This window comes from Alosa pseudoharengus, unplaced genomic scaffold, assembly GCF_046254945.1.
Source record: "Alosa pseudoharengus isolate Yale_2024_CS ecotype anadromous, Long Island Sound unplaced genomic scaffold, YU_APseudo_1.1 YU_APseudo_1.1_scf_10, whole genome shotgun sequence".
NCBI lineage: Eukaryota > Metazoa > Chordata > Actinopteri > Clupeiformes > Clupeidae > Alosa > Alosa pseudoharengus.
The window spans coordinates 33,618,683-33,631,247 of NW_027468565.1; positions in this window are offsets into that span (position 1 = coordinate 33,618,683).

Here is a 12,565-nt window from a genome sequence, read left to right on the forward strand (position 1 = left end):
GGAGGGCGTGGGGAGATGGAGGTGTTAATAAGGGGAGGTGTGTGTGACCAGATGAGAACAGATGAGATGTGGGCTCAAGCTTCGTGTCCCAGCGCTGCTGCAGCTCGACAGGAACTGAAATTGGACTTGGGCAGGTGCTGTGAATGGAAGATGGGAGAGGGAGAGAGAGAGAGAGAGAGAGAGAGAGAGAGAGAGAGAGAGAGACAGAAAGAGAGATCAGAGGCCAAGGTAATCTGATGAGGGACAGAGAGGAACACCTGAGTTTAATCCATCATGTTTTTTTCTGTTTTTAATTGGATGCGCTAGAAAGAGATTATACAGAAGAGAGATATAAGAGAGAGAAAGAGAGAGAGAGAGAGAGAAAGAGAGATGGACAATGGGGGTGTGAGGAGAGTCCATCTGCCACAGCGGTCTTGAGGAGCTGTCTAATTTTCCAGGGAATTGCCACACAGCTCTTCGGTTCCCATCTAAAGATGAAAAACAAATAACCTCTTCAGACAGGGTTCTGCTTACTCTGAAAAGGCCAGTGAAAGAGACCTGCTCTCTTTCACTTTCAATTCATTCCTCTGCCGTCTGTTCTTCCCCTCCATCTCTCTATCCCCCATTCTCTCTTGGCCTTTTCTCCACCATCTCGCTTTCACATCCAATTCATTCTCTCTTCCTTCCTCCCTCCCTCTCATGCCATCTCTATTCTCTCCAATTTAACAATATCTCCATTTTTATTCTCTCCATTTCCTCCCTCCCTTGTCCTCTCCTTACATTTCTATATTTTTCTCCACCCTTATTCTCTCTCTCTCTCTCTCTCTCTCTCTCTCTCTCTCTCTCAAACACTCCTCATCTCTCTTTCTCTGTCAACCCTCCCCTTTATACGTTTGATTAATTCTCTCCTCCATCTCGCTTATTCTGCTACCCTCTCTATTCTCTCCATTTCTCCATCCTCTCCATTTTCATCTCTCCCTCCTCCCTGTTCTCTTTTTTTTTTTTGTCCAGTCTTCTGCTCTCCTCCTCCACTCTCTGAAGCGTGTCCAGATCTGAGTCTATTCACCTGAACACGTCTGAATAGTCTGTAATAGACCAGCATGCGTCTGACTCACTTTGTCTTGCCCCCGCCGTTGTTGAATAGACTTTAAAAAAAAAACACATCCTGTCCTCCTCTCTTAGATGTCACGCTCATGCACCTTCATGACTTTTCAGTGTGGCCATTACATACTCCACACTCCCAGCACAGCCACTAGACTCAGGGATTGTGCCTTAGGCCTGGGCTCTTACACAGATGGATGTGGCCAGGGGTCATCCATCAGACGCACTCACAGTAGTCTACGTGAGCTGGCTCTGTCCCACTCCCGTTCGTTTGAAGCATATGCTCCAGATCTTTCTCTCTTCTTTCTTTCATTTATTTGTGTGTGTGTGTGTGTGTGTGTGTGTGTGTGTGTGTGTGTGTGTGTGTCAGGGTGATCCTGTTGTACAGCTGTGAAGTATGGTTGTACACACTGTGTGTCTTTTTTTTTTTTTTAGGGGCAGCCGTGGCCTACTGGTTAGCACTTCGGACCTGTAACCGGAGGGTTGCCGGTTCGAACCCCGACCAGTAGGCACGGCTGAAGTGCCCTTGAGCAAGGCACCTAACCCCTCACTGCTCCCCGAGCGCCGCTGTTGATGCAGGCAGCTCACTGCGCCGGGATTAGTGTGTGCTTCACCTCACTGTGTGTACGCTGTGTGTGTTTCACTAATTCACGGATTGGGATAAATGCAGAGACCAAATTTCCCTCACGGGATCAAAAGAGTATATATACTTATACTATACTCTTTTTCTCAGTGTTGTAGTGTGTATGTATGTTTGTGAGAATGTGTGTTTCTGTGTGTGTCTGAATGCATGTCATGAGTATTTGTCATGAGCGTAAAGACTTTCTATTCTATTCTATATAAACATATCTGTATGCCCATGTGCATGTGCGGTATATGTATGTCTATATGCATGTGTGTGTGTGTGTGTGTGTGTATCTGTGTGTGTGAGAGAGAGAGCGTGTTAATGTGTTTGCGAGTGTGGTGGTGATTAGGTTTTAAGCTGCACTGTGTCTGCACCACACTCTGATGTGTGGGGTGTGAATCCCCCTGCGGAGAGCAGGGGGGGGGGGGTTGCTGGGCAGAGCAGAACAGGGCAGGGCAGCGGGTCAGCGACCAGGTGGGACTCGCCCAAGATACGCCGCGAGAGAAGGTTCCGGAACAGTGAGCCAGAATCTGCTGGAGCGAAGCCTGTCTGGCTCCTCTTTCGCCTGCCTCACTGCCCACACAAGCGGTGATCAGGATACGACAGGAAAGCAAAAAAGAAAAATAAATCTTGTTTCTTTCTTTCATTCCCTCTCTATTTTGCTTTTCATATCTTCTTTTGTCCTTCTTCTCTTTTCAAACTTTGTCCGTCTTTGTTGATGTTGTTGTTGTTGTTGTTGTTGTTGTATTTCCCTGAGGCAGACCAGCTCCTCCATTTTCTTTGTTTACTTTGGCTGCTACAGATAATAACGGTGCGACATCATCATAATCACTGTCTTCAGCGCCAGCATCGACTTCATGGATGGTGATGTCTTTTAATTTACTTTACAAATAAGCCTGATGGAAATTATCATTCTTATCAATCATGCTTTATTGAAATGACATATTCGTTTGTGAAATGGCAAGACGTTGGAACGTTTCATTTGGTGTTAATGCGAATCTGTCTCAGTGTGGATAGCTTAAGGCCCTTAGTATGATACGGATTCACAATCCACCTCTTCTCGAGAGACTTACAAGCAGTTTACCAGCTCAAGTCTGTTATCTATAGCGAAGCGTTTCTGACAGGCTCTGCTCTGTGTGATCAGCTCAGCATATACAGTAGATGGCATTACATAATATCCTCAGCATATAGATGGCACTGCATAATCTCCTCATCTTAAAGATGGCATCGCTCCTTACGTATATAACATAATCTCCTCAGCATATAGATGGCATCGCTCCTTACGTATATAACATAATCTCCTCAGCATATAGATGGCATCGCTCCCTACGTATATAACATAATCTCCTCAGCATATAGATGGCATCGCTCCCTACGTATATAACATAATCTCCTCAGCATATAGATGGCATCGCTCCCTACGTATATAACATAATCTCCTCAGCATATAGATGGCATCGCTCCTTACGTATATAACATAATCTCCTCAGCATATAGATGGCATCGCTCCTTACGTATATAACATAATCTTCTCAGCATATAGATGGCATCGCTCCCTACGTATATAACATAATCTTCTCAGCATATAGATGGCTTCGCTCCCTACTTATATAACATAATCTTCTCAGCATATAGATGGCATCGCTCCCTACGTATATAACTATAATCTTCTCAGCATATAGATGGCATCGCTCCCTACGTATATAACATAATCTTCTCAGCATATAGATGGCATCGCTGCGTACATATATAACATAATCTTCTCAGCATATAGATGGCATCGCTCCCTACGTATATAACATAATCTTCTCAGCATATAGATGGCATCGCTGCGTACGTATATAACACTGCTGTGGCTACTGCATCAGCATTGTCCCCCTGCTTATAACTCTGCCATCAGTGTTTCCTCCAAACCGGTGGTGAAGTTTCCAGTCTCTCAGCAGCAGATACTGGGAATCCTCTTATAGGGCGGCGATGACAGGATTCAGCCATGTCTCCAGCTGGGTCACTCCCGCTCCCAGCACAACACCACCACCATCACCCACAGCCTCATGTGCTGCCGCTGCATTCTGTCTTCATCATCTCCGTCTCGCTGAGAGCTTTTGCTGTGTGGAATGTGAAACCTATCTGTGAGGATTTTGTGGTGGTGGTGGTGGTGGTGGTGGTGGTGGCGGTGGTGTTGGGGTTTAGGGTGCAGAGGTGGTGGAGGAGGAAGTAGCGTGCTGTTACACGGACTTACATGCTGTAGGAGGCGTCGATCTGAATGAGAAGCGCTGGAGCCGACAGCGGGAGCCAGATTCCCTGGATCAGCCACGGAGCCAGGCCAGACGCCTCACTGACAGGCAGAGGGGGGGGGGGTTAGAGAGGGAGAGGGAGGATGAGAGAAAGATGGGGAGAGGGAATAAGATAGAGAAGAAATCAGAGAAACAGAGAGAGGAAGAAAGAGGGAGAGCTACAGGCAGACAGACATACAGACATAAAAAGAGAGCAAGACGGAGAGAGGGAGTGAGAGACAGAAAAGGTGAGCGTGAAAGAGGGAGCAGGAGGGAGAGAGGGAGTGAGGAAGAGATGCAGAGAGAGTAGAAAGGAGAGAGGGAGTAGGACCTACGAGAGAAATGAAAAGAGAGCTGTCAAGGTTCAGAGCACACACAAAAAAAAAAAGAATCTGAAGAAAAAAAAAAAAAATCCCTCGGCATCAGCCATGTGTATTAGCTAATTAGAGCACCTTGCAAATTGCAGAGCAGAAGTAATGAGCACAACCAGGCCCTGGATTCAGACGGAGTGAATAGTGGCACACCAGGGCTTTTTGCGATTTTACCAACACCCCCCCACACACACACACCTCCCTCCCCCCGCCCGCCACCATGAAACTCTCCACCTCTGTCAGACCGGGCAAAATTAGGCGAACAGACGGCAGAAAACACTCAGCATGAAGGATCTCAGTTAATTAGCATGAATACTGTAGCCCCACTCTCTCCATGAATCCTTACTTCCCACTTAGCACCCAACAAATCCATACTAACACCTTCACATTATGCAGTCACCACAGCTGGAGTTGAAAGCTAGGCTCAGCAAAATACAGCCACTGGTGGTACATAGTGTATGTTTTCCTTGGGGGTGGATGAGGAGGGGGGGATTGCCCAGAAAAGTAAGATATATGTAGCTTAAAAACAGTACAGCCTGTCTTCTTTAATAGTATGAAGTATTCGAAGAATTGTAAAAATTATGCAGAGAGGTGATTTTTTTTTTCATGACTCAGAGCCAGCTGCTCTTGTCTTTGATTTCCCCCCCCCCCCCCTTTTTCTCAGATATCTGCTCTTTAAGTCCTCTCATCTTCAGTGCAGTTCTCCTTCTGTAAAAGTAGGAGCAATAACTTCTGTGATTCTGCAGTTTTCAAGGGGGCGAACCAATTACCTCTGCCCTCATGAAAAATTGACAGCTGGTGTGTGTCATCAAAGAAAACAGAAATCCCAGAGAGAAAGAGGCAGCCCCCCACCCCCCATCTCTCACTATCTCTCTCTCTCTCTCTGTGTCTCTCTCTCTCTCTCTCTCTCTCTCTCTCACACACACACACACACACACACACACACACACAGAACAGTGAGAGGGAAAAAGAGAATTTCAAGGGGTAAAATAAAACCCTTCTGTCAGTCAAAATCGATGAATGGGCCTCAGCCAAAACTAGCTCCAAAAATTAACAAAGAAGTGTGGATGAGACAGGAAGTCTGTTTCAGAGGATTCCAGCACCACTTCCTACCACCCCCCCCACCCCCCTCCCACACACACACACACCAGACTTCCTGAGCACTCCCCTGATGCTCCATGCTGGCACACTTTGGTGCTTAATCAGACACGTTAATTCATTATCTGAGCCCCTGATTGGGCTCATGGCGGTCGCTGGATAGAGCCTCTTTAATGTCACTTTCCCCACTGCAACAACACTTCACCTTGAATTTGGAGCCTCATGGAGACAATGTTTATAGCACCTGTCTGTACCTCACACACACACACACACACACACACACACATACACACACACACACACACACACACACACACACACACACACACACACACACACACACACACACAGGTGCACTTTTACACACTCATTAACACAGATTCAGTCACATTCACTGTAACACATTAAAACTAGGGCTGTCAATCGATTAAAAAAATAATCTAATTATTACATACTCTGTGATTAATTCATCTAAATGAATCGCATATATATTTTTTGCTGTGAAAGTATTTTAAATGTTTAAATTTAAATAAATCATTGAATGATCAGCATTAGTGACATTAAAGTTCAAAAACTCTTGTATTATTATTTTAATAATGGTCATAATTATCTATGATATGACCTAATATGCTTAGGAAATAAATTCAAAAGTGCTTCGGGAAGAAGTTGTTTTTCACATACAAGGTATATCAGGCCACAGATATAACCTAGGGGACACAATGAAAATAAATTAACACTTCCCCTAATGTCAACACTATTTCTTGGCATTGATGTGCGACTTTAAAGTTGATGAACTCCGGTGATATGCAAATTCCTTGCTGCCGACATTGCAGAGGACTTTATTTTAATCAACACTTTATTTTGTTTGTTGTTTAAAAGTAAATGTTCCAATCAACGATCTAGTCAGCACATTTTCTTTTCTCTCCTTCATTTTACAGTCTAATGGTTACTGACTACAACGGCTCGGGGTCAAAGGTCATACGGAATCGATTAATCTGCGTTATTTTTTTTAATCAGTTATTTTTTCTCAAATTAATTAATCGAAATCAATCAGTTATTTTGACAGCCCTAATTAAAACCAATTGAAACACTCACAAATGACCTTATATGACATTACGTTGTTACATTACATTACCGACTGTGTGTTGTCTTAATGTACCATGATATGTTTCCCCTGGTCATATTATAGCCCCTTTTACTACCTACATTCATCAAAAGTATGCGTGCGCATTTTTGGAAGCGGAAGTCATGTCCTACCCCATTCATTAAGACAAGAGAATTTCTAATAGGAGCCACTTTCTAATAGGAGCCACTGGCCCACCCTGTAAAATACCGAAAGGACAAAGGTATGTTTTTGGAAATGGAAATCGCTCGCAACAGCCCCTAGGGGAGCTATGGGTGAACTGCAACCAGTTTCGACAGAATGGCAGTCAATAGGGAGTGAACAGGCTCTCCGTAAACGAGCTCTGTTCAGAACAATTCAGACAAGGAAGAGGAAACTACAGTTTTAAACGCTGATTTAGAGTAACTAGCATCAGAATGTCCGGTTGTTGCGTTCAGGTAGTTTTCGCGATCTTTTGTGCTTAATCCTTTTGCGTAGATTGACAAACAAACTAACTCCCCCATATTTCCGTTTCCAAAATGTGCGCGCAGTCATCACTGTTTACAAAATGTAAAACAGTATATTCCCTTCACCTAAACCTATCAATCCTGTCTCCAAGGTGAAAGGAAGTAGAGCCTTTATCTTGAGCATGTCTGGTGAACCCACAGCTCTTGTATCTCCGCCTTAAAGCAACAGAGTACTGCAAAACTGCCAATAGTATCTGTTTGTATTGACCACAACAAAAGACAAAGCTTTATATACAGTACATTACAAGGTCATACACATATATGCAGTGGATGTATATGCATAGAGATGAAAAACAAATGCATTTCTGGAAACATACGTGATGAAAGTATATGCTGAGAGATATGCACAAACAAAGACATGTAAAAATGCAAATATCTTCTCTCTCTCCCTCTGTCTCACACATACACACACACACACACACACACACACACACACATACATTTCTCCATACACAGACACAAACAAGCACATGCACACACACACACACACACACACACACACACAGGGCACACTTACACACGCGCGCACACACACACACAAAGTGCAAGCAAGCAAAAAACACCAAACCAACACAAAGGAATGTTAGTCAAAATCCCCCATAAGCTCCTCTATTCCCCACTGACAAATGTATATTCCCATAATCTATTAATTACAAATTACACTGAAATTATAGCTGCATTATAATTTGATTAGAAACACAAATCCAGACACAGAGAGAATGGATTGATTAGCTAATTGAAGAGCTTTGTCTCAAATTAATTTGCTCTCACTTTTATTTCCTCTACTTTTAATAATTCAATTACGGTTATCAAGTCATCATATATCTTCTCTTACCTCGCTAATGACATGCAAATGTATGCGTGCATGATTTGTGCATCGAGGGGCTTGGTGCAGATGAAAGGACTACTGTTCCTAGTGCTCTAATAATCAAGAACATGGTTAAAGAGTGTGTGTGTGTGTGTGTGTGTCTGTGTGTCTGTGTGTGATTCTCTCTCTCTCTCTCTCTCTCTCTCTCTCTCTCTCTCTCTCTCTCTCTCTCTCTCTCTCTCTCTGTGTATGTGTGTGTGTGTGCGCGCACGTGTGCACGTTTGTGTATGTGTGTGTGTGTGTGTGTGTGTTGCCTGTGTGTCTGTGTGTGCGTGCACTTGGAGGGCTGTAGTGTCACACACAAACCTAGTAATTTGATGATCACACAGACTCATTATCCAGGGAGAATCTTATTCTTATTGCAAAGAAAACTGATCAATACCAATATACCTTCACATTATTCCCCAGGGCCGGAATTGCATTCTCTCAGCAGGACGCTCCGTACTCCATTCCTTGTTTCTCACTTTCTTTGCCTCGTCTGTCGCTCGCTCAGCTCTCCTACTCTCTCGTGTCTGTGGAAAAGTAAAGTTGCAGTGTCATAGCCGAACAGCAAGCAGTGACTATGAGACAATGCACATCATCATATAGTGCATAAAGAGAAAGCATAGATTACTGCAGTAAATGCACAATAATCGATAATGGCCATGCAAAAACAACCACTGAGAAAGAAAGAGATTATGTGATATACAGCCTTAAACACTATTTCATTATTATTATTATTTTGTGGCCCAGGGCTTTTGTTCTTAGCGGCAGACTGGTGCATATTTTGTTTGAATATTTTAATCTTGTGTGGCTTCAGAATCAACAGCAATTACTCTGACTAGCACAACAAAATGTTAGCATTTCCAAGTCTAGTCAAGTTAAGTCAAGTGTTTTTATTATTATTATTATTATTATTATTATTATTATTATTATTATTATTATTACGGCTACAGTAACCTCGGCATTCCTGTGAGGCTGGTTTGTCTGAGATGGCCTTGTCCCTGGGCACCCTGGGTTAGGTCACTCAGACTTGACATAAGTTAGTGCATTACCATGTAAATGTAAATCAGGTTTCAAGGCCAAGTATACTTGCGTATACAAGGAATTCGGTCTCTGCATTTATCCCATCCGTGAATTAGTGAACAAAAAGAGCACACAGTGAACACACAGTGAGGTGAAGCACACACTAACCTGGAGCAGTGAGCTGCCTTTCTACAGCGGTGCTCAGGGAGCAGTGAGGGGTTAGGTGCCTTGCTCAAGGGCACTTTAAGCCGTTCCTACTGGTCGGGGATCGAACCAACAACCCTTCGGTTCCAAGCCCGAAGCCCTAACCAGTAGGCCATGACTGCCTGTTATGTCTGTTATAACTCCAAGTGAATGGTCATATATTTAGCTCTATTCGGCGGTTTTGTGCATTACTACTTGGCTCAGTGAGATTGCTGGTGTGCCGTGTAGGATCATAGTTGGACCAGAAGATGAATTCCGTGGGCGAGATTAACACTCTTGGCACTATAAGGAGACACGCTCACCTCACTATGTTTTAAATCAGAATAGAATTAGTGCCATTTTTGGACGCAGTATAAGTATTTGTCTAAATTCATTGTTCCACATGAGTTGCTCGGCACTGCCCTCTGCAAATTGGACAATGGAGATTCTCAGTGTGTCTTTGTTATGGTTAACACAACCTTGTGATTAAGGTGGCTCACAACACCACTCTGCACCACAAGGCATTATTCTTGGATCAATCAGTACTTTTACTGTAGTGGTTTTGCCAAAGCTTTGTTTGATTTACTTTTTTTATCATGTAGAGATCTCCCATGGGTGTTTTTGAAATTATTTTGTTTCCCCTGATCTCGAAGTATGTGGTACACGCTCATGTTCTGATTTCATCAGACTGTTATATATTTGGCCAGTTATTTTCTAGAGATATTGTAGAAGATGGTTTTCATTTTATCTGGGGAAGTTTCCTCCTGGATACATTACATTTCAAAAGCATATTTATTGTTTTATTTCATATTGGTTTAATAATGGTTGAAGTTTTTACATTACCATACACCATTGTGTCTCTCCCTCTCTCCTTCCCTCCCCCTGTCTACCTCACTCACTCCTCTGACTCCTCTCCCTCTCTTTCTCTTTTTCATTACTGGGTTTCCTTCCCTTTCTCTCTCCCCTTCGCTACCTCTCTCTCTCTCTCTCTCTCTCTCTCTCTCTCTCTCCCTCTCTTTTATTACTGAGTGGTGTAGGGTCATTGTGGCTTGACCCAGAGGAAACCCTGGGCCAGACGCGGATGGATTTGCCATTAGATGATGACAAATGTGCCGAGCCCCTGCGCTGATTTCAGCACTACTGCTCGTGCTCACATCCAATCCTGATGAACGGGCAGAACGCCCCCCTACACACACACACTCACACACTCACACACACACACACACACACACACACACACACACACACACACACACACACACACACAGTAACCCACCCCCAGACTCACACATACACTTTACGTCTCACGCCTTCATTTAGGTGCTGACTGCCAGCGATTGATTCAGCGCCCCGTGTGTTTCCGGTCATTTGCCAAGGGGGGTGGAGTGTGACCTGTGGGGCAGGTGGCGCCGGGGTCACAGGGGGTCAGACGAAAGGACCGGGGTGGGGGTGAGGGGTGGTTGCAGAGGACGGGAGCCTGATGTGATTTGTGCCACTGCTGCACACACTGCTGAGTGTGTGTGTGTGTGTGTGTGTGTGTGTGTGTGTGTGTGTGTGTGTGTGCGGCGATAAGAGCCAAAGCATGGCCCATCTGCATGGCCAAAGGAGGGGGAAAGGAACAGCCGTCTCCAGCCTCCACCATGTGTTTGTAACCAGAGAGAAGAGCCAGAGAGGAGTCATCAGCCAGGCTCACACTGGCCATGAGGCACTTGACCAGTGACAATGAGACTGAGAATTTGACAGGAAGGATTAGCACACTAACATCACCCCTTCAGTGACTGCCTGCTACCACTTAGCCTGCCCTATGTGAGATATATACCAGGAGCTATATATACTGGAATCTCAAGATATATGCTCTGGTTTTTCCATGTTGGATTTCTGGAACAGAACTGTGCGCCTTCCTTTTGGGATAGGTTTTTGATTTGAGCACTAAGGGTGTTTTTTTGGTTAGGTTGTGGAGTAGATATTCTGAGACCGAGACTGAAAATCTGACTCGACAGTTTCTAGTCAGTTCAGCTTGTACGCATCATGGAGACAGCTGTGTCTTTTCATCTGATAATGGTGATGGCAATGCTCATGACAGTAACGATGATGATGATGATGATGATGATGATGATGATGATGATGATGGTGAAGATGATGATGTTGATTAAGTACTCAGACAAGGTTCTCGTAATTCGGATATGTGATACAGAGAGAAATGATGGTGAGGATTATGACAATGGCTATGACAATGATTATGATATTCACACATCTTTCAGCTTGATTTTAATAAGTTCCTGTCGGTCTGCATACAGATTTGTTTTGACAGATTAAGATTAAAAAGTCAAGAAAATTAGCTCTAGGTAGAACAGTACTTTTTGTTTTTGGTTCATTGCACACATTTACACACATATACATACTCTTATCTAATAACAAATGCGCGCACGCACATACACACACACACACACACACACACACACACACACACACATAAACAAACAAGGCTGCTCTGGGAGATGTTTACAGAAGGTCTTACAGTCATTAGCTGGCAGCCACTGCAGGATTATGCTGCAGTAATGTGGAAGAAGTGCAGTACTGCTCAGTGAAGTGTACAGCCCGAAGAGAGAGAAGGGGAGATATACGAGAGCATGGGGGGAAGATGATGAGAAGAATGGAGGGAACAAGTGAAGAAATAGCATAGGAAATGGGCTTTGTCTAGTCAAAGCCTACTCCACATCGGAGGAGTTGTGTTCTGTTTTTCTCCCTCTTTGGCTGTGACTATATCTCTCTGCTGTAGATTTTAGACGTCAGACCCTTAGACCTTACAGGGAAACTACACCAGGTGCGTAACTGAAGCGGCCCATTCGCTATGCGTAAAAAGACATTTTAGAAGACTGGTCTGTTTTTTTTTTGTTTTTTTTTCGAACGTACGCGCTGCTGTCACGTTTGGTTTAGCTACTTCCATTGATTATAGTGGAAGCTAATTGTTGCAGCAGACGCAACACGAACAGTCAGTTACGCGCCTGGTGTAGCTTCCCTATTAGGGTCCAGCAGCACGAGTTGAACGCAAGTTCCCTCTTTGCTTCTACAGGAAGTTGACACTATGTTGGAGTGGACGAGCTACTAAAATTTAACAGGTTATATTACACAAATAGTTTTAGCACTAAGCGTTTAAGTTATAAGTTACATTTTACACCTCATCATCCTTAGATGTAAGGTCCATTATAAGTTATTTGTTAACATAGTTATCTCATTTAAATGGTAGGAACATTCAATTTTGTACGTAGTATAAGTCGAGCTATTTTTCTTCTTTTCCTTTTTTCTTTCTTTCTTTCTTTCTTTCTTTCTTTCTTTTTTTTCTTTCTTTCTTTTTTTTTCTTTCTTTCTTTCCATGTCTCATTTTGTTCTCTCTTGTTCTCATGTGTGTATTTTAGGCATTGTATTTAATAGA